Source organism: Tamandua tetradactyla, chromosome 1, assembly GCF_023851605.1.
Source record: "Tamandua tetradactyla isolate mTamTet1 chromosome 1, mTamTet1.pri, whole genome shotgun sequence".
In the NCBI taxonomy this organism is placed as follows: domain Eukaryota; kingdom Metazoa; phylum Chordata; class Mammalia; order Pilosa; family Myrmecophagidae; genus Tamandua; species Tamandua tetradactyla.
The window spans coordinates 33,570,755-33,579,776 of record NC_135327.1 but is presented as its reverse complement, the minus strand read 5'-3'; the positions used below and the strand labels follow the sequence as shown (position 1 = coordinate 33,579,776).

General features: G+C 40.7%; 1 long non-coding RNA gene across 1 annotated transcript; it reads left to right on the top strand.

Moving 5' to 3' along the window:
- The first annotated feature begins 2,189 nt into the window (after window positions 1-2,189).
- LOC143684008 (uncharacterized) lies at window positions 2,190-3,950 on the top strand. Its single transcript, XR_013175790.1, has 3 exons — window positions 2,190-2,288; window positions 3,225-3,337; window positions 3,877-3,950. It is a non-coding gene; the product is annotated as an uncharacterized LOC143684008 (long non-coding RNA).
- Window positions 3,951-9,022: the final 5,072 nt, after the last annotated feature.

Genomic DNA, 9,022 nt, shown 5'->3' with positions numbered 1-9,022 from the left:
AAAAGATTAGGCAGTCATTGTACCTAATATCAGATGGCACTTTTATTTTTAACTGGATTTTATACATAACTTTTTCTTCCAGTCTTGTGAATTATGTGCTCTGATACCTCATTTTCTAGATGAAGAAATGGAGGTTCCAAGGGAATGCCTAAGGTCACAGACGACAAGAGGCAGAAGTAAAACTGGAAGCTAGGGTCTGTGGCTTTGGCCTCAATTTTACATGGGATATGGCAGTAATTACTCATTGGAGTCAGAAGAGAGAAGACCAGATAAAGCCATTCCAGTCCACCGAGTATAGATAATTTTAATATTTCCTTAAAGAGAAAGGGTAAGTGGTTTCCATCACCCCACCGGTATTTATCATGAAACTGCTGCATGACTGCTGGAGATCCCTGGTGAACGGTGCCGATGCCCACAGAGCTCATGGTAGGTGTGGGAGACCGACAGCAAGGCTGAGGGGCTCCGAATAAACAAACAGGCAAGATGCACTCAGCAGCAATGCTCACGAAGCAAATGGACACGGGGATACAAAATGTCTGTGTGTGTAGGAGTGGGTTCTTCAGCAATGCTAGTCAGGGAGACACTCTGAGCAGAGGACCTCTGAGCTGAAACCTGAATGATGAGATTATGCAAAAATGTGGGGAAGCACGTTCTCGGAGGAGGGATTAGCAGGCACAAAACCCTGCTGTGGGAACCTGCTTGGCGTTTTTGAAGGGCAGCAAGGAGGGAAGCGTGGCTGGGCGGAGTGAGGGAGCCAAAGAACCCAAGAGGATGGAGTAGGTCCTTCGCGGCCACTCTAAAGCATTTGGAATTTATTCTAATAATTTGGAAAGCCATGGGAAGGATATAGTCCAGTGAATGAAAACTGCGGTACAACATCTCATTGTAGAGTTTCCGTAAGCTCCAGATGGTGAACAATTTAACACATGACATATCCAGGAGCAGCTGACTCCTGGGGTCTTAAGAAGAAGACTTAGCAGCATCTCCTGTACCAACCTCCTCCTGCAGGGTCCTCACACAGGACTCCCACATACGGGAGCCTAGCAGATTCTAGTGGTTTCCGCGTTATGCAGATTGGAAGCTTGGAAGGCTGGCAGAAGTACTGGAAATGCATTACATTATTTGGAATTCAGCTTTCAGCTTTTGTTCGCTGAGCCATAACTGTTTTAGGTGAAATTTGTCCAGCTGAAATTACCATTTCAAATATTAGAAATCAAGAAATTGAGATAGGGAAAACCTATCATTACATGTAATGAAAGCCTTTGGGAGTATTTAAATACAAAATCGTGCTACTTTGCATATTTTTTATTAAATCCACTGCATAATAGGCTACCCTGGAAACCGGCTCCCTTAGTTGTCTCTAAATGGGCATCTGGGATTCTGGGGACTGAAGAACTTTTTACTGTAAACCTTCTGTGCTTTTTAAATTTGTAATGCAAGATTAAAGCACTCAGTTCAAAAATTGTAAATTATAGAAATAAATAAATTGACTACACATATTGTTTATCAGTTAGCTAGGCTGAACTTTTAATTGATACATTGTCTCATATGTATCTTAAGCTGGTTAAATTTTTCTTTTTTAGGTTCTGAGAATGCTGATAATTATTTTAACTCCATTGAACACTTACAAAGTAACCACCCTTTGTGAAATTCTTTCTTAAAATAAAAAATTTCTTAACAGAAAGTGGGGTGAATGGTAAAAACAAACAAACAAAAAAAAATGGAAGCTAAAACATTAGTTGATTATACACTCTGTTTAATCTGTTCTATTCCCTAATGGATTTGTTGTTGTTTAGAGAGAATTATGTAAAATCATGACTAAAGTGCCATTTACTTGTGGTGATTTATTTGGGGGTGGGGGCGGGGACCAGATGTTTGGGATAGCTGATAACGCATGAAAAGCCGCATTCTCTGCTGTTTGTTTTCAAAGGCGTGTTAGGTAAGGATGACAAATATTAAGGTACCACATTTCCCCTCCTTACTGACACACCCGTGACTGATGTTTTTTATCAGTTGGTTGAAAACACACACAAAGAAAGAAAATTAAATAATAAGGCTTAAATGTATTCCTAGTTCAAGAAATTAATTTAAATTGCTAACCTACCCTTTGTCCCTTTAAACAGTTTTAACAAAAACTACCCACCCCATCACACACACACACACACACACACACACACGTTCTCTCTCTCTCATGCACACACACTCATACTCTGTCATCCAGAATGTTTCTAAAGAGCTAGAATTGGGTCGGTGGGAGAAAAAAAGCATACCTTGGCCGTTTGGTTTGAGTAAGTAGTACAACTGCTATTTGTATATTGTTTACATTCCAAATCTTATTGAACTAAATAATTAGGCTCCAATGAAGGGGAAGGAAACAACCAAACCACTTGTGTAATTCCAGAAATTTAAAGAACAGAGAAACCTGGGACTGTCACAGAACCGGGCTGGAAGGGGGTGACCCTGGTCCTCTGCTTGGTTTCGCGCCTGTGCCCAGATGAACAATGCAATGTTTTGCAGGGAACTGAGCAGGGGGAACTGATTTGCAGGGAACTGAGCGGGGACCCCAAGACCCACGCCTGGAACTCCCAGGAGCAGCCTCACCTTGGCTCTGCCACAGTTGCAGGTCCAATCCAAGCACAGGGAGGCTTCTGACAAAGAGGTGAAGCCCCGAGTCCGCCTCTGGGCCACCCAGGTCACAAATGCGACAGCCGCAGGCTTGCTTCTGCCCAGGTGATACAACCTGATCCTATATGAATTTTCAAATCAGTTGCTCCAAACCTGTGTCAACCCAAGGCACTAATCAATGCTAAGTGCAAGTTGTACTTTGTCACCCAGTGATAACGGCATCTTGGGGATGGCTTCTCTCATTTTACAGTGTACTAAAAATGGGACAATCTTTCAGGATTCAGAGATAGAAGCTTCCAGACCTCCGTGAACTGAGCTCTATTTTTAACTTGCAGCGCCAGAAATAGAAAATGGTAGGCAGGCAGATCATCTGACTGGACAAAAGGTCAGCGCTCTGGACTTAAACCTTTAGAAGAGAGACTGTAATAAGTTAAAAAATAGGTATATTTGCATGTGTAATGAGGCGGCCTCAGGGGCGTCATTGGTGAGGGGTTGTACCTGGCAAAACAGATCACTTTTTATAAAGTGGACCTCAGCCACACTTAGGAACGTCTCCAGGAATATAAAAGTGTTTCCATTGTGTTTTTAAATGTGAACAGAGGACTCTGAGGCTCCGAATATGCTGCTGCGTAATGAGGCCCCACTGAGCTCAAATGCAGAGCACCAAGGCTGTGTCAACATGACTCAAAATAGTTGAAAGCTGAAAGATTCAGTAAGTCAACACTTAGGGTTTCGTGGAGGGAGGGAAATGCAATCACTGACTCAGCTTGAGCAGTTTTCTCCATTTTATTTTCCCGAACTCCATTAACTTATTATTATATTAAATGGCAATGATGTGAAGAGCTTCTCTGTTGTGCCAGGCACTGTTCAAGGGCATCACAAATATTAATTTGTTTCGATCCCATAATAACTTTCCTTATCCCCATTTAACGGATGAGGGCAATGAAGTCTGAGGACCTCAAACTGTTGAGGCTGGCTGCTCTGACCCACATACAGGTTTTGTTTAACCTTCGAAGAGATTTGCTTTTTTTTTAATTGAAGTAAAATTCACATAATGTAAAATTCACCATTTTAAAGTATTTTCAGTTCGTTTCCAATGTTGTGTAACTGCCACCATTATCTAATTCTAGAAACATTTTCATCACCCCAAAAGGAGACCCTGTACCTATACAGTCACTCACCCACCCCCTGCCTCCACCCTTCATCTGCTCCCAGTTCTGACAACCACTGATCTGCTTTCTTTCTCTACAGATTTGCCTATTTTGGACACTCCATATAAACGAAACCACACAATACTACAAAGAGTAAAGTTTGGTAAATTCACATAAAAATAAAAATAAAAAGGTTTCTTTTGAAAAACATAAAGATTTGGTGTCACTGGGCCCTCATTTCTGCTTGGATACCATTGGCTGGAGCCCATGAGACACACGGACAGACAGACCAGAGAGAGACTAATATACAGAGGTGACCCACGCGGGAGGGTATGTGCACTCCCACAGCATTCACGTGGAGGGCTGGCCGCACTCAGTCCTGGGTCCTGCCTGGGCCCAGAGGTTATCGGAATTGGTGGCCCCACATGTTTCAAGCTATTAGAATTCACCCAAGGCGCAGATGATTGGTGGGGAAGGAGTGGAAAAGTTGAGGAGGAAGTAAAATATTCGTTGAATGAGTGAATGAGTGAATGGATAAATGGGGTCTCTGGGCTTGAGTTGAGCTTCCTGGGTGGCTAGAAAGTTGAAGTAACAATGTTTTCCTTAGAAGAAAACGCAACAAGAAATGCCTACATGCGGTGGTCTGCAGCAGAGGCTCTGGAGCCAGACTGCCTGGGTCAAGCCCTCTCCACCACCTGTTAGCTGTCATGGAGGAGTCTCTGGCTACAGTATTCCCAGTTGCAAGATGAACATGAGGAAATTGCTGCCCTGCCAGGTAGCTGCATGGATTGAAAGAAATATAAAGTGTTTGGTACAATGCCTGACACATAATAGGTGCTCAACAAATGTTAGCTATGAAAGTCCTTTAACAATGGGGGAAACTGGGTGAAGTGCCCATGGGAATTCCTTGTACAGTCTTTGCAACATTCTGTCTATCTAAAATTATTCCAAAACAAAACGTTTATTTAAAAGTAAAATGCACATTTTGGCTCTAAACCATGTATGTTCCTTTTCCTCAAAGGCAATGGCAAATATTTACTGAAATTAAGAAAATCCTCAAACACACTCTCAGGTTTTCCTGAGGCCATAAACCTGTGCTTGCGAAGCAAATCATCTCCCAAATTGCTTTTCAAAACAACGGTAATTTTGGGAAACAGCGCCTCCTACATCACTGGCTGACCAGGTCTTAGGACACAAATGGGCACTGGAGAACCATGATGGGTGCCCGAGCAGAGACAATAATCAATAATACCAGTAATAATGTCAACCGGGTTCAATCTCAGCTCTGCCATCATCACTTGTGTGATGTCGGGCAGGTCACTTACCTCTCTGAGCCTCAGTTTCCTCATCCGTAACACGGGGGTAACAATAACAGGTAACTTCATAGCATTTCTGTGAAGATTATGAGATGATTTAGCAAGAGGGCCTGACCTATCTGAAAACATGCAACAAATAATACTGCTGAGTGTTTCCACACACCTCTTCTTTCTGGTTAACCATTTCTCTTCTTAAATCAGAAAATACGGTTTAAATAGAAAGGCCCATATGGATTTACTAAACAGCTTGTCAAGCTTATGCTTCAGCGTTCCTTCCCCAGTTCCTGATAGGAGACTTGTAACGTATTCTCATGGCCATGTGAGTTGGTTAAGTTTACAAACATAAGATATTTTTGTAGTTTTGTTTTACAATTATAAAATGGCAGGTCCAAAAAAACCTGGAGCCATTCCTGTGTGGAGGACAGGTACCACCACAAACTCCAAAGAACTGTGTTGCTCTTTTTTCTGGACTGGAATTCATTGGTACCCAGTGATGAATGTGGGACCACTGGGTTTGGACCTAAAACTTCTGATTAGTGACTCCAGAGTTGTGTGGTCTTGGACAACTTCCCTCACATCCCTGAGAAATTAATTTCTCTCTTGTACTTGGGAATTAGTCAAGATAATGCCCCCACCCTACAAGACTCTCCATACACATTAGTTTAAATTTTAAATATTGCAAATGACCATTGTCATAATGGGATTCCACAGGTAAACTACAAACGCAGCATAATTCTTTTGCAGCTGTCTTCTTGGTTTTCATCTTGGGGCTGAGATACCCATAGGTTCACACCTCCAAGCTTGATTACCTCCAGATTCCAAAGGACAATGCTCCTCATATGACAATAACTACTATGAGCTAAGGCAATAATAAAATAAGAACACTGAATCCAAGAACACAGGAATGCGGGTTCAGTGGGGGCAGGAACCTCAATCAGGTGCTCAAGGAGCACCAGCGGACTGAAATAAGCAGAGTTAAACCAGCGGCCACAAAGCCTATCCTTTCCTTCGTTAGACCCAGACTGGGGTTTCTTATACCCAGTTCTGAGAGGCCCCTCAACAGAGGTAATAAACGCTAGCTCTGGAGTTGACAGCAGATGCTGTTTCAAATCCCAGCTCTGTGACTTCGCATGAAGCTGGGCACGTGACTAAAAATCCCTGGGTTTAAAGACACCTGTAGATTGAGAATAGGATCAAAGGAGGAGGAGGTGTTGTAGTAGAGAAGATAGGATATAACATATGAGTATGGCTGCTGAATCACTATGTTGATGTTTCTTTTGGATTCGAGGGTATTGGAGACGTTAGATAGGAAAACCTGAAGTTGTGGAATGGCAACTCAGACAAACTTTGTAGCTTCTTGTGAAAATGCACTCTAAGTATTATTCAGTCTGGGCTTAGGGATGGGGGTTGTACAAGAAAGGAAATAAATTATAGTTAAACAAAAAAATGTACTGTGATAATTATTTTTCTTTTTTACAATTATTTTTTTACTTTGTGTATATATTATAGTTTACAATAAAAAAAGTTAAAAAAAAATCCCTGGGCTTCAATTTCTTCCTCTATCAAGGAAGGATAGTAGTGCTATGTCATATGGAATGCGTGTATCAATATGAAATATATGTATAAGTATGGAATATGTGTATCAACATGGAATATGCATATAACTATGGAATATGTGTATAAATATGGAATATGCATATAACTTATGAAACGTGCGTATCAATATGGAATACGCGTATAAATGTGGAATGTGCGTATAAGTATGAATATGTGTATAAATATGGAATAGGCATATAAATATGAAATATGCGTATAAATATGGAATATATGTATAAAGCATAGTGCTTGCTACAAAGTAAATGCTCAATCAATTTTAGCTATCATTACCAGGCAGCAGTAAAGGGCCTATATTTTTCAGTGTTCTGAATGTTTAGTAGAACTGCCCTTTAAATTTACTTATGCTGCATATGTGAGTGTGTGTGTGCGAGCATATATGCACACTTACTTTGGCCACTGACTCATTTTCTTCAACAGTGTTAGGTCTGTTGAGGTTCCTGGATTCTCATGAAATCAGTTTTGGTACGTGATATTTCTCTAGGATGTTGTTAATTTTCTAAGTGTTCACTTTCTTTTTTGGTATGAAGTTGGAAATTTTCAATTATTATTCTCTTCTTTATATTTAGTTAAGTCCTCTTTATCCTTAATATTTTAATTTATATGTTTTTAAATTTGCTTTGATTGGCCTAGTTATATATATATAAAAGGTCCGTGGGAGGAAGTAATGAGATAGTTTGCAGAAAGCATTTGGATCACACATTATCACTTGTGGTCAGTATTATTCCCTGGGTGTCCAACAAACTTGTCACAAGTTATAACAGTCACAGCTGTGCCTGGGTTAGAGTTAGAGCCTCGGATTCCCATAAGGTTCCCAGAGCATTCCTCAGCCAGGACCAGCTTCAGAATTTGTAGGACCCGCAGCAAAATGAAAATGCAGTTCCTCTTGCTAAAAAATTATTAAGAATTTTGAGATGGCAACAGCAGGGCACTAAAGTAAGCATGGACCCTTCTGGGCCTGGTGCCCTGTGTGGCTGTCAGGTTGCAGATCCATTAAGCTGGCCCTGTCCTCTCCCAAGGTCACCTGGTTGGAGAGCTCCTTCCTTGCCCCTTCATACATGTGCATTCTGCACTCTTCTAACTTATTCCAGGACGTTGGAATTCCATCTGACCCCTAAGGGTTACTCCTAATGCAATCAGGGGAACACTAGATCCAGAGTCAGCCCCCAAATCAAAGGCCAAATCTAGATAAATTACAGCTGTATATATATATATATATATATATATATATATAGCCACCTTTCACCTTGTTCTCATATTCCTCAAGGTTTATAGTTGGAACTCTATGAGGCCAGCAACATGTGCCATTGATAAGTCTGTTTGTATGAGCAAGGCTGATGGATTAGCAGTTATACCTAGAGCAACTTAAGAAAGTTAGAAGCCAACCATACTTTTAAATACATGAAGATATATATAGCTTAAAGAATGTGTTATGGTTTTTATCAGTGCTGTTTAGAATGACACTTTTCTGTAAGAAATGGTTTAATGACTTAGCAAAAGGTCAAGTGAGTTTGTGTGCTGTGAGTGCGAGCAGGCAAGCATTCCAGTGCTGCAAACTCAACAACTGTCCAGATTGAAGAGGCCCCATGATCTCCCCATGTCACAGCAGCTGCACCCCCCGGACCTAACCTGGGCCAGGTCCCCTGCTGGGAGCATTACAAGGATCATCTCATCTAGTTCTTCCAACCACCATGTGACTAGTGACTCAGCCCTGTCTGCATAGGAAGCTGTTGAGCTGGTTTCCAACTGATCACCTAACCACAGAGCCTGTTCTCTCCACCATTGCTTGATGGGGTGGACCTGTCATATAAGCATGGATGACAAAAAGATGTAGAAGTACAGGAACAATAACTAATAGATATTTACTTAATGCCACTGATTCTTTTTTTATGACTACATTAATATATTTATTGATATAACACTATGTTTATTAACATGGGAATATGTTTGTGCTATATTACATTAAAAAGCAGTTTACAAAGCAAAATGATCCCAATTTAAGTTTGGGTGAATGGCCACATGATAAGGAGAAAGCACACCAAAATATCAATATAGGTTACCTTTAGACATGGGTTTAGGTGATTTTGCTTATCCATATTCTCTCTCTCTTTTTTTTTTAATAATCTGTTCAATGTTTTACTAATCTATTTTTTTTTAAAAGAATGTTCAAAGCAGCTTTATCAATAAAATCCAAAACTGGAAACAATCCAAATAACTACCAAGAGAAACATTTGAAGCTTAGTCATAAGATGGAATAGTACAAACAAATAACAAGAGGATGAACTGAAACTTCTGTTAATGCCACTGATTCTAAGG